Source organism: Puma concolor, chromosome B1 (genome assembly GCF_028749965.1).
Source record: "Puma concolor isolate L17-30 chromosome B1, mPumCon1.1.hap2, whole genome shotgun sequence".
In the NCBI taxonomy this organism is placed as follows: domain Eukaryota; kingdom Metazoa; phylum Chordata; class Mammalia; order Carnivora; family Felidae; genus Puma; species Puma concolor.
In genome coordinates, this window is record NC_141670.1 from 179716591 (window position 1) to 179725913 (window position 9323).

A 9323-nucleotide genomic window follows, 5' to 3' on the forward strand; every position below is an offset into this window, starting at 1 on the left:
AAGAAAACTCAGCCCCCCCTTGTCACTTTCCTAAAGTCTGCTCCCACATTTAAGATCTCTTCACTGAAATCCTTTCTATAGAACCATGTGAATGGACAAGAGCAGATGGAATTCTGGATACAGATTGATCATATATTAGTTGAACCCGTGGATGATATCCTTGCTGGGGAAAGTGAAACAGTGATAATAATTACCATTGTTTGTGGCTACCTGGCTACATAATTTGCAGCCCTTAATGAAAATACCAACCCCCTTGTTTAAAATTCATTAACAATTTCAAGATAATAATAACAGAGCACTGGGGCACCTGGGTGGCTCAGTCAGTTAAGCATCCGACTTCAGCTCAGGTCATGATCCCACGGTTCGTGGGTTCGAGGCCCGCATCGGGCTCTGTGCTGACAGCTCAGAGCCTGGAGCCTACTTTGGATTCTGTGTCTGCCTCTCTCTCTCTGCCCCTCCCCTGTTCACGTTCTGTCTCTCAATAATAAAGGTTTAAAAATTTTAAAAAAATAACAGAGCATTAAAACAGGTGTTGAGCCCTAGTAAGTACAAAGCTCTATGGAACTACACAGGCTGCAAGCCTTTGAAACTGACTCCAGGTGGGTACACTGGAGTGGAATACAAATGGAGAGCAAATACTCTTGTGATCAAATGCTGATTCAATCAAGTATGATCAACATGAAAATTTTACTGATTGCAAAACTATAGTGTAGAAGGTCTGTCTCTGTGCTGGAGAAATTTCCATAATAATAATAATAATAGTAATAATCCAGTAATTTAAGGGCCTTTAATTCTCAATTGCAGATAAAGGTGGGAAAGCAGAAAGCTTCCGTGATAGTCTTAAAACAATCTCATATGTCACAACTGCAAGAAAAGCATGCCAAAGATTTGGCTCTAAATTGAACTGTGTTAGGTTAAGAGTTTCAAGGCCAGTAAGAGATATCCAAGTCTCTTAGGCTTGGGCTAGAATGCTGGTTGGGAATAATGGGATTTGAAGACTTGATTTGGGGGCATTTTTGTAGATACAAACAAAATTGGGAATCTTTCCCCAAAATATTTTTGAAATCTGTTTCTAAAAGAAAAAGTTCTTCTTCCATTCTCTTTTATAAAAAATTCATTTCCTTTTATAAAAATCCATTATAAAATCTATTAATGATTTGACCCGGGGCAGTTGCTTGCAAGGGGTGCTTATTGTTTTAAAGATACTCCCCCAATATCTATCAGTGCCTCTGGACCCAAAACGCTGGACTAAGAAATTCGGTGTCTACATAAGGAGATAGTCTATGTACCAAATAAAACAGCAAGATTTTACCACCTCTAAGTGTATTAAATCTAACAGGACCAATTTATCAAAACAATGGTTTTAATCCAGTGTTAACTCTTAATATTTTGGCTGAAGCACTTGTGAGTGTACTTAAGAGTTTGACTCCTTAGCATGTTGAAGTCTGGGGTAAACAATATCATTCAGCCAAAAAAGCTAAGATTATAGACTTCTTGGAATGCTATACAGGAAAGAATCTGAAGGCTTAGTGAGACGGGCACATCGGAACAAATCTGAGTGTCCCCCGAATTAAGAAATCTGTTTTTGTCTGGAAAGCCAGAATTCATGAAAAGATCTGTGAATGTTCTCTGTAAGATGGAGATGAAAATGGTCAACGATATCATGGGCTTGCTCTGATTGAAATAGTAATAATTGCATCTCTGAATGGTAGAGGTCATTTGGCAGGGCGTCATGAACAGAAATCAGGTGGTTGTAATTACCCAATAAGCCTCATTGACCTAGTTTTAATCAGATTATTTCAACCAACTAGGCTCCACAATGGAACCTAATTGATCATAAGATCCCTAGCAATGAAAGAAATGGACAACTTATTAATGTGCTATTTTATATTTACAAGTAGGAAGCTATGTCTGGCGGGCAGAAACCCAACTTCAGGCTTCATAGAAAGGATTCAAATCTTCTCATGCAATATTAAGATATAAACCAGTTCATAGACATGGAAAATAAATATTGAGGAAGGGAGAGGATTCCCTTTTAGGACAGATATCCACAGATATATACATTAACATTTCCTCCAAACTCTATCCAGAAGAATTTGGGGCCATTTATAAACTGATTAGCTACTGGAAAACTGGAAATACAAAGATCCCTAAGATTATTAAATACTCGATTTGAATAGAGACTGTGACCCATCATTTAGAGTGGAACTGACAGAGGTCATATGGTAGATGGTCCAGTTGCCCCTCCTGTGGTTAAAGCCTGGCTTCCTGAGTGTGTAGTTAAAAGACACACACTGAATCACTAGCAAGATCCCTATAACCCTTGTTAACATGGAAAAGACCAAATAGAAGTCATCGGAAAATACTTCACTTTATACCCTATCACCAACAAAACAGTAAGTGAAAATAAAATCAATACCACTTTTAATAGGAAAATGCAGTTGTATTGCTATTTCACATTTTAAAAATGTGAAAGGTCAGGGTTGGTTGGTAATCTTTTCCTTTTGGCTGAGGAATGGTCAATAGATCTTAGAAAGTAACTGTGTATTATCATAAACTTGGTAAGATAGTACTACCCATCACTGAAGGTCAAGGTGTTATATCTTTATGGAAAAAATTAGCACATTTCCTGATACCGCACATGAAGCAACTTATCTGGGAAATGTTCTTTGCTTGTTTGCTTCTGTTTTCCAGTCCATTTTGTAAGAAACATTGAAAACAGTTCTTCTTCAGCAAGCAGGGATGGTTTTATACTTTATTCAAAGCTATGTCAAATCTGCTATTGTCATAATGTAATCTGCAGGGACCTTTGTTACCTTGTACAGGAAAAGCAAGTACCCTAGATATCTTAATGAGACACACACGGATTCTGAAGAATGGGAAATTAATCCATACAACTTTAGATGAAAGCGTTAGTATTAACTTTTCTAGGAGCCCAGTGGTCTCACAGGTTGTTCTTTCCAAAGGAAAACAGATTGTTCCCCTTTGCTCCAGGCATCACAAATAAAGAGGCTTGATGGGTATCTTTGGATTTTCTATGTAACATACAACATGTTTAGATTCACTCTCTGACCTACTTATCAGGTAAGCCATGAGGATGCTAGTTTCGAATAAAGATGAGGAAGGAAAGGCTCTGCATCAGGTCCAGTCTATGATTCAAGCTGTTTTGCCCTTGCACTTCTAGCAGACAGAATGCTACTTGAAGAATCTATGGCAGATAAGGATGTTCCCTGAAGCCCCACTGGGAAAATCACAGTACCTACTTGTAGACTGTTGGAGCTAAGCCACGTCCTTTTCTGCCAATAACTATCTTTATCTAGAAGCATATCAGGACCTATAACTCCTGTGGTAGAAATTCAATGCTTAATCTAGGACACCAAGTACATTAATATTTGCACTGCCCATCACACACTAGGTGGTATATGATACATCAAATCATTAAATTGTGCTTATGCCACAGGATTTTATTAGTAAAATGAAACAGGGTATTTGACACCAGGCTCAAGCAGCTAAAAAAATCGTGATGAAGATTCATAAGTAGGCACCTCAGACTACTATAGTAATTAGTTCTGATATTTTGCGGTCTCCTTTTAAATCAATTCTTAACAGTTTTCTTTCTCTTCCTTTCTTTCTTTCTTTCTTTCTTTCTTTCTTTCTTTCTTTCTTTAATTTGAGAGAAAGAGAGAGAGAGAGAGAGAGAGAGAGCAGGGGAGTGGGTAGGGTAGGAGAATCTTAAGCAGTCTCTACTCTCAGTGAAGAGCCTGATGTAGGGAATGATCCCACAATCCTGGGATCATGACCTGAATCGAAATCAGGAGTTGGACGCTCAACTGACCGAACCACCCAGGAATCCCAATAGCTTTCTTTAAACAGAAAAAGGATAAAGCATGGCATTACAGATGCTTCTACATGGTATACTGAATGACAGTAGTGAAGCACATTTTCTCAGAAGATAAAACGTAAACACAGGACATCTTGTTTTTCACTTTGTAAGTTAGATGCTTGAGGAATGGATTAGTACTACCTCCTGGGTAATGGTTGACAGAGTTGTGTAGCCATTCAGTGACTTATTTAGAACAAGTAGAATAAATAGAATAAACTTAACAGATTGGCAACAATGAGGTCTGAAAAATAAGTATGTAGATGAACTTCTTGGAATAGGCAACAGAAGAGGTCTTCCAATCTAAATAATCAGTTAGACAAGAGGAACAATTCTCTGTACGCTAATCATTTTTACTCGTCTACTCGGGTGTTTGCTCAGTGAACCCACGTACAAAGAAGCCATAACAATAGGGTTAGAGAATAAGATTTCATCACAATGCGTTTCTTTTTTTTAAATTTTTTTTAATGTTTATTTATTTTTGAGACAGAGAGAGACAGAGCATGAATGGGGGAGAGTCAGAGAGAAGGAGACACAGAATCTGAAAGAGGCTCCAGGCTCTGAGCTGTCAGCACAGGGCCAGAGGCGGGGCTCGAACTCATGGACCGGGAGATCATGACCTGAGCCGAAGTCGGATGCTTAACCGACTGAGCCACCCAGGCGCCCCCATCACAATGTGTTTCAACCTAACTCAAATTGACCTGACTAGCCACCCTTGCTGAGTACCAAACTTGTAAATAGCAGAAAACGATACTGAGTTCTTGATTTTGCACGACTCCCAGATAGAACTGTTAACCAGCTTGGTAAGAAATGATTACAAGATAACCCTTTATTCACTGAAGAGGCAGATGTTTATCCTCTTGAGCATAACTAATCTAAGTATGTTTTTTCTTTCCAAGACTCAAACAATTCTGCTAGCGTCATCATTTATTTACTTATTAATTGTTTCATTCATTACCACGTTAACCCTATACAACACTGCCTCTGATAAGGGAACTCATTTCACCATGATATTATTAGGAAATGGGTCCATACCCAGGCAACTGGTCTTACTATGTACCCTATACCCAGTAGCAGCCAACCTGATAGAACAGTGAAATGGCCTCTTGAAAGTTCGGTTATGAAACCAGATGGGAGACATTTTGAGAGGTTGGAGTGTTAACCAATAGAATATGGTATTATCTTAAACTAGCAGCCAACACATGACACTTGTTCCATAGTCAGAGTTGAGGGCAATGGGTATTAGGAAATGAAGGTAGGAATGGCCCCAATTATAAATACTTACCTATTTATGTTTATATTTTTGTTTTTGTTTTTGTTTGTTTGTTTGTTTTGGCTGCTTCAACCATGACTTAGTGAGTTTGGAAGCTTCCACTTTCCAAAGGAGAAAAGCTTCCACCAGCTAACATATCTTTAATTTTATTAAACTGATTGCTGAAACTTTCCACTGGATACACTGGGCTTCTCATGGATCAAAAATGTAAACATGGGAGTTACTTTTCTGTCTAGAGTGATTGATTTTTGTCTTAGTCAGCTTGGGCTGCTGTATAACAAAATACCAGAGATGGAGTGGCTTAAATAACAAATATTTATTTCTCACAGTTCTGGAGGCTGTAAATTCTGAGCTCAGAGTTCCAGTAAGACTGAACTTTTGTGGATTGTTGTCTTCCTTGCTTACAGAGAACCCCCTTTTTGCGGTGTGCTCACATGGCTAAGAGAGAGCTCTAGTTCCTTCATCCATGTATATGGGCTCCAAATATTCAGTCCACAACAGTCTTGGTTCCCAAGAGAAAATTACATTGCTGCTATACAAGGGGTGCAAAGTGACTCAATTAAGAGGATCGTATGGAAACAAAGATTTGTTACCCATTGAAGTAAAGGACCAGTCAAGCCAAAATGCTGCCAGACGATAAGGTGAATATCAAATGATGGAAATGCCTTGTTTTATGCAAGTCTGGGTTTTTTGACTCATAAGTTTAAGGCATACAAGTCTGGATTTTTAAAGAAGTATGTCACCCAAAACAAAATACTGCAATGAAACGAATGCAGAAACATATAGGAGAATCTAGTTGTCTTCAGTTAAGTAAGACATTAGTCTATTTGCACAAATGTAAACTGGCAGGATTCCTTTCAATTCGATTTTTATTTTTGAGAATAAGTTTTTTTTTTAAATCAAAATATGTAACATGAAATGAGCTTATTTTTATTTCAAATTAATCAATAGATATTTTAAGAATTAAGCAATTTTATGTATCTTTTTAATTTTTTTTCATTTATTTATTTTTGAGAGACAGAGAGATGGAGCACAAGTGGGGAGGGTCAGAGAGAGAGGAAGACACAGAATCCGAAGCAGGCTGCAGGCTCCGAGCTGTAAGCACAGAGACCGACATAGGACCCGAACTCAACAAACCGCAAGATCATGACCTGAGCCGAAGTTGGACACCTAACCAACTGAGCCACCCAGGCGCCCCAAGAATTAATCAATTTTAATTTTAATACAATAAATAGTGATAAATTTAATCCACATAAGCAAAAACTGCTCATATTCCTCAACCTTGTAAAGTGTGTGGGGTAGGTGTTTTTGTTGTTGTTGTTGTTTTGTGTTTTTTTTTTTAATGCTTAAAGTATTTATTTTTAAAATATGTGAAGGAGGTCCTTAGGGAAAACACTTTGAGAACTGCTAAATAAAAAAAAATGAATATAATTTTGTTTCCTGACAAAATCCTCATTATGTAAGTATTTCCTACCCCTGGAATTTTTGAAATATATTTTTTAAAAATCCTTTACATTTTATAGGGTAATCACACATACACAAAAATAAAATGTAATCTTAGCAGTGTTACAATAGATGTGAGACTAAAAGACTAACTTCGTTCAGAAAAAATCCTCAGAGTAAGAGTTTAGAGTCAGTTTGCAAAGTGAATGATAGTGCCTTTTTCTCCAAAGTTGGGATCATAGGGATACCACTAATATTAGTATCTATTAACTTTATTTCCATTTTATAATAAGGATGGCAGTAGAAAAAACATTGTGTCACAGCCACCAAGAGGTCAACAGTAAATATGTCAGAGTTTTAGGAGGAGAAAGAGGTAAAAGATACGAAGGACATTTCGTGATAACAGAAACCTTTTTTTCAGGTGATGAAAATAATTTATATTCATCACCATTAATAGGAGTTATTACACATATTATACAGAAGAGAAGATTGTAGTTAAAAGAAGTAAGTTGCAAGCTCAAGGTCCAACACCAAGTGAATAATGGAGCCAGGAGTGAAAAACAATTAGATCCACGTCCAAGGTCTCTCCTTTTATCTTTACATTACACAATAATTTTGTCCTAACACATTAAAATTGCTTTGTTCACCCCTGGCATATACAATGTATATTTGAACATTCAAATTTTAATCTCTTTATTTCAATTCTATTCTACATGTATTGCAAAGAATGTGGATGGTGCATTAGTGTTAAATTTGTGTTAACGTGCACTGTGAACCTAAGCGAATGGAAAAATCAATAAATGCTAGTGACAACTACATACACACTCTATAAGGCTAGATCAGGCAATATTTACACCATGCCAACCACACTGTGAGGGGAAAATCTAAGCTAATATATATGACTGAGTGCTTAGGGAACATGAAACAGATTATAGATTTTTTTTTTTTTTTTTAATTTTTTTTTTTCAACGTTTTTAATTTATTTTTGGGACAGAGAGAGACAGAGCATGAACGGGGGTGGGGCAGAGAGAGAGGGAGACACAGAATCGGAAACAGGCTCCAGGCTCTGAGCCATCAGCCCAGAGCCTGACGCGGGGCTCGAACTCACGCACCGCGAGATCGTGACCTGGCTGAAGTCGGACGCTTAACCGACTGCGCCACCCAGGCGCCCCTACAGATTATAGATTTTTAAAAAGGATTTTGACTTCCACGAACATTCAGTGGGCTATCACGGGGCACGTGGCTAATAATAAAAGGCACATTCTTGCATTAGTGTTAATAGGGTTGGACTGGATAGAGGTAAGAACCATAGTAGAAACGTAGACCCCCAGCTTTCCTAAAGGTCTTATGAAACTACTTTTAAATTCTGTATTTCAGGAATCCCTTCCCAAAATAGCCTTTCTCCATCTGCCTCCTGTCACTAATGCTTGGCACAAGTAAAAGAGCAGCGTCTTACACAATCATCCTGGGTACGAGAACGCATAGGTTTGGAAGAGAGACTTTGGAACTCGGGGTGTCTGGATTATACAAAGCTGTGCCGCTTACAAACTGAGTGACTGGGCAACTTACTTCAACCATCTGTGTCTCAGTGTCCTTGTGGGTTGAAACAGGCATAGTAACGGTTTCGGTCTCATAGCTTTTATCTTATTGATGACAAATTAAATGACCCTGAGACAAGTTTAAAGGGCTTAAATTTTCATAGTAGCATGGATTCATTGTGGCAGACACTTTTCTGGGAGCAAGGTTTGCTCAGAGAAAATACAAGAGTCAGAAGTGGAAACTTTTATTTCTGAAGTAAGGAGAGAGGATAGGAACGTACAGCACAGAATGAGTCCTGAAGAATAAAAGGGATTCGAAACTGCATACCTACCTCCGTCCTACCTCCATGCATACATCCACACATGGTTAATCAGCCGTTGCCCAACAAGCAACCACACAACTTCAGTGGCATGCAGTCGTACGTATTTATTTCTTGCACATTTATCGAGTTTAGACGGTCTTGATAGGGCCTTCTTGGGTTTTTCTACTTAGTTAGTTGGACTCTATCTTGTACCTGCAAATAAGCTGCGGTCCAGTTATTGTCTGGATTTGACTGGGATACCATATCTGGAACACCAACATGGTTGCCTGCTCCTATGGCCAGATACCTAGCTGCAGTACACACTTTTCACGGTGATGTGCAAGAGAGGAAGCCCGATTTCCCAAGCGCTAGGTCGCCTCACATCTGCTAAGCCTGTCATTGGCCAAAGCAGATGTGGTACTTTGAATAGTGGTCCCTAAAAACAGATGTCCACATTTCAGAACGGGTGAGTGTGAAGGTATTTGGTAAAAAGGTTTTGCAGATGTAACTGTTCAAAGAACTCAAGATGAGATCACTCCGGCTTGTTGTGGCTGGTGAGCCCTAAATCTAGAGACAAGTGTACTCAGAGAGAAGAGGGACAGACACAGACGAAGAGGAGTAAGCCCTGTGAAGATAGAGGCAGAGACTGGAATGCTTGAAGCCATTACCAACCGGAAGAGGCAAGGAAATGTTCTTCCGAGAGGCTCTGGGAGCAGTTGTAACCCTGCTGACAACCTTGATTTTGGACTTCTGCCATCCAGAACTTGACAGAATGAATGTCTGTTGTGTTAGTCCACCAAATTTGTGGCAGTCGTTCTGACAGCCCTATCAAATTTACATAACAGGTAACACGGTTGAACTTAGATTCAAGTAGTTAGCAAAGTAAG

The 9323-nt window shown here is 38.7% G+C and overlaps 1 long non-coding RNA gene across 2 annotated transcripts in view; it reads left to right on the forward strand.

Moving 5' to 3' along the window:
• LOC147582056 (uncharacterized) overlaps positions 1 to 6469 on the forward strand; it is an 83689-nt gene extending 77220 nt beyond the window's left edge. For both annotated transcript variants that reach the window (XR_015249832.1, XR_015249833.1), the window contains one exon: positions 6171 to 6469. This is a non-coding gene — a long non-coding RNA (uncharacterized LOC147582056). The remainder of the gene's footprint in view (positions 1 to 6170) is intronic.
• Positions 6470 to 9323: the final 2854 nt, after the last annotated feature.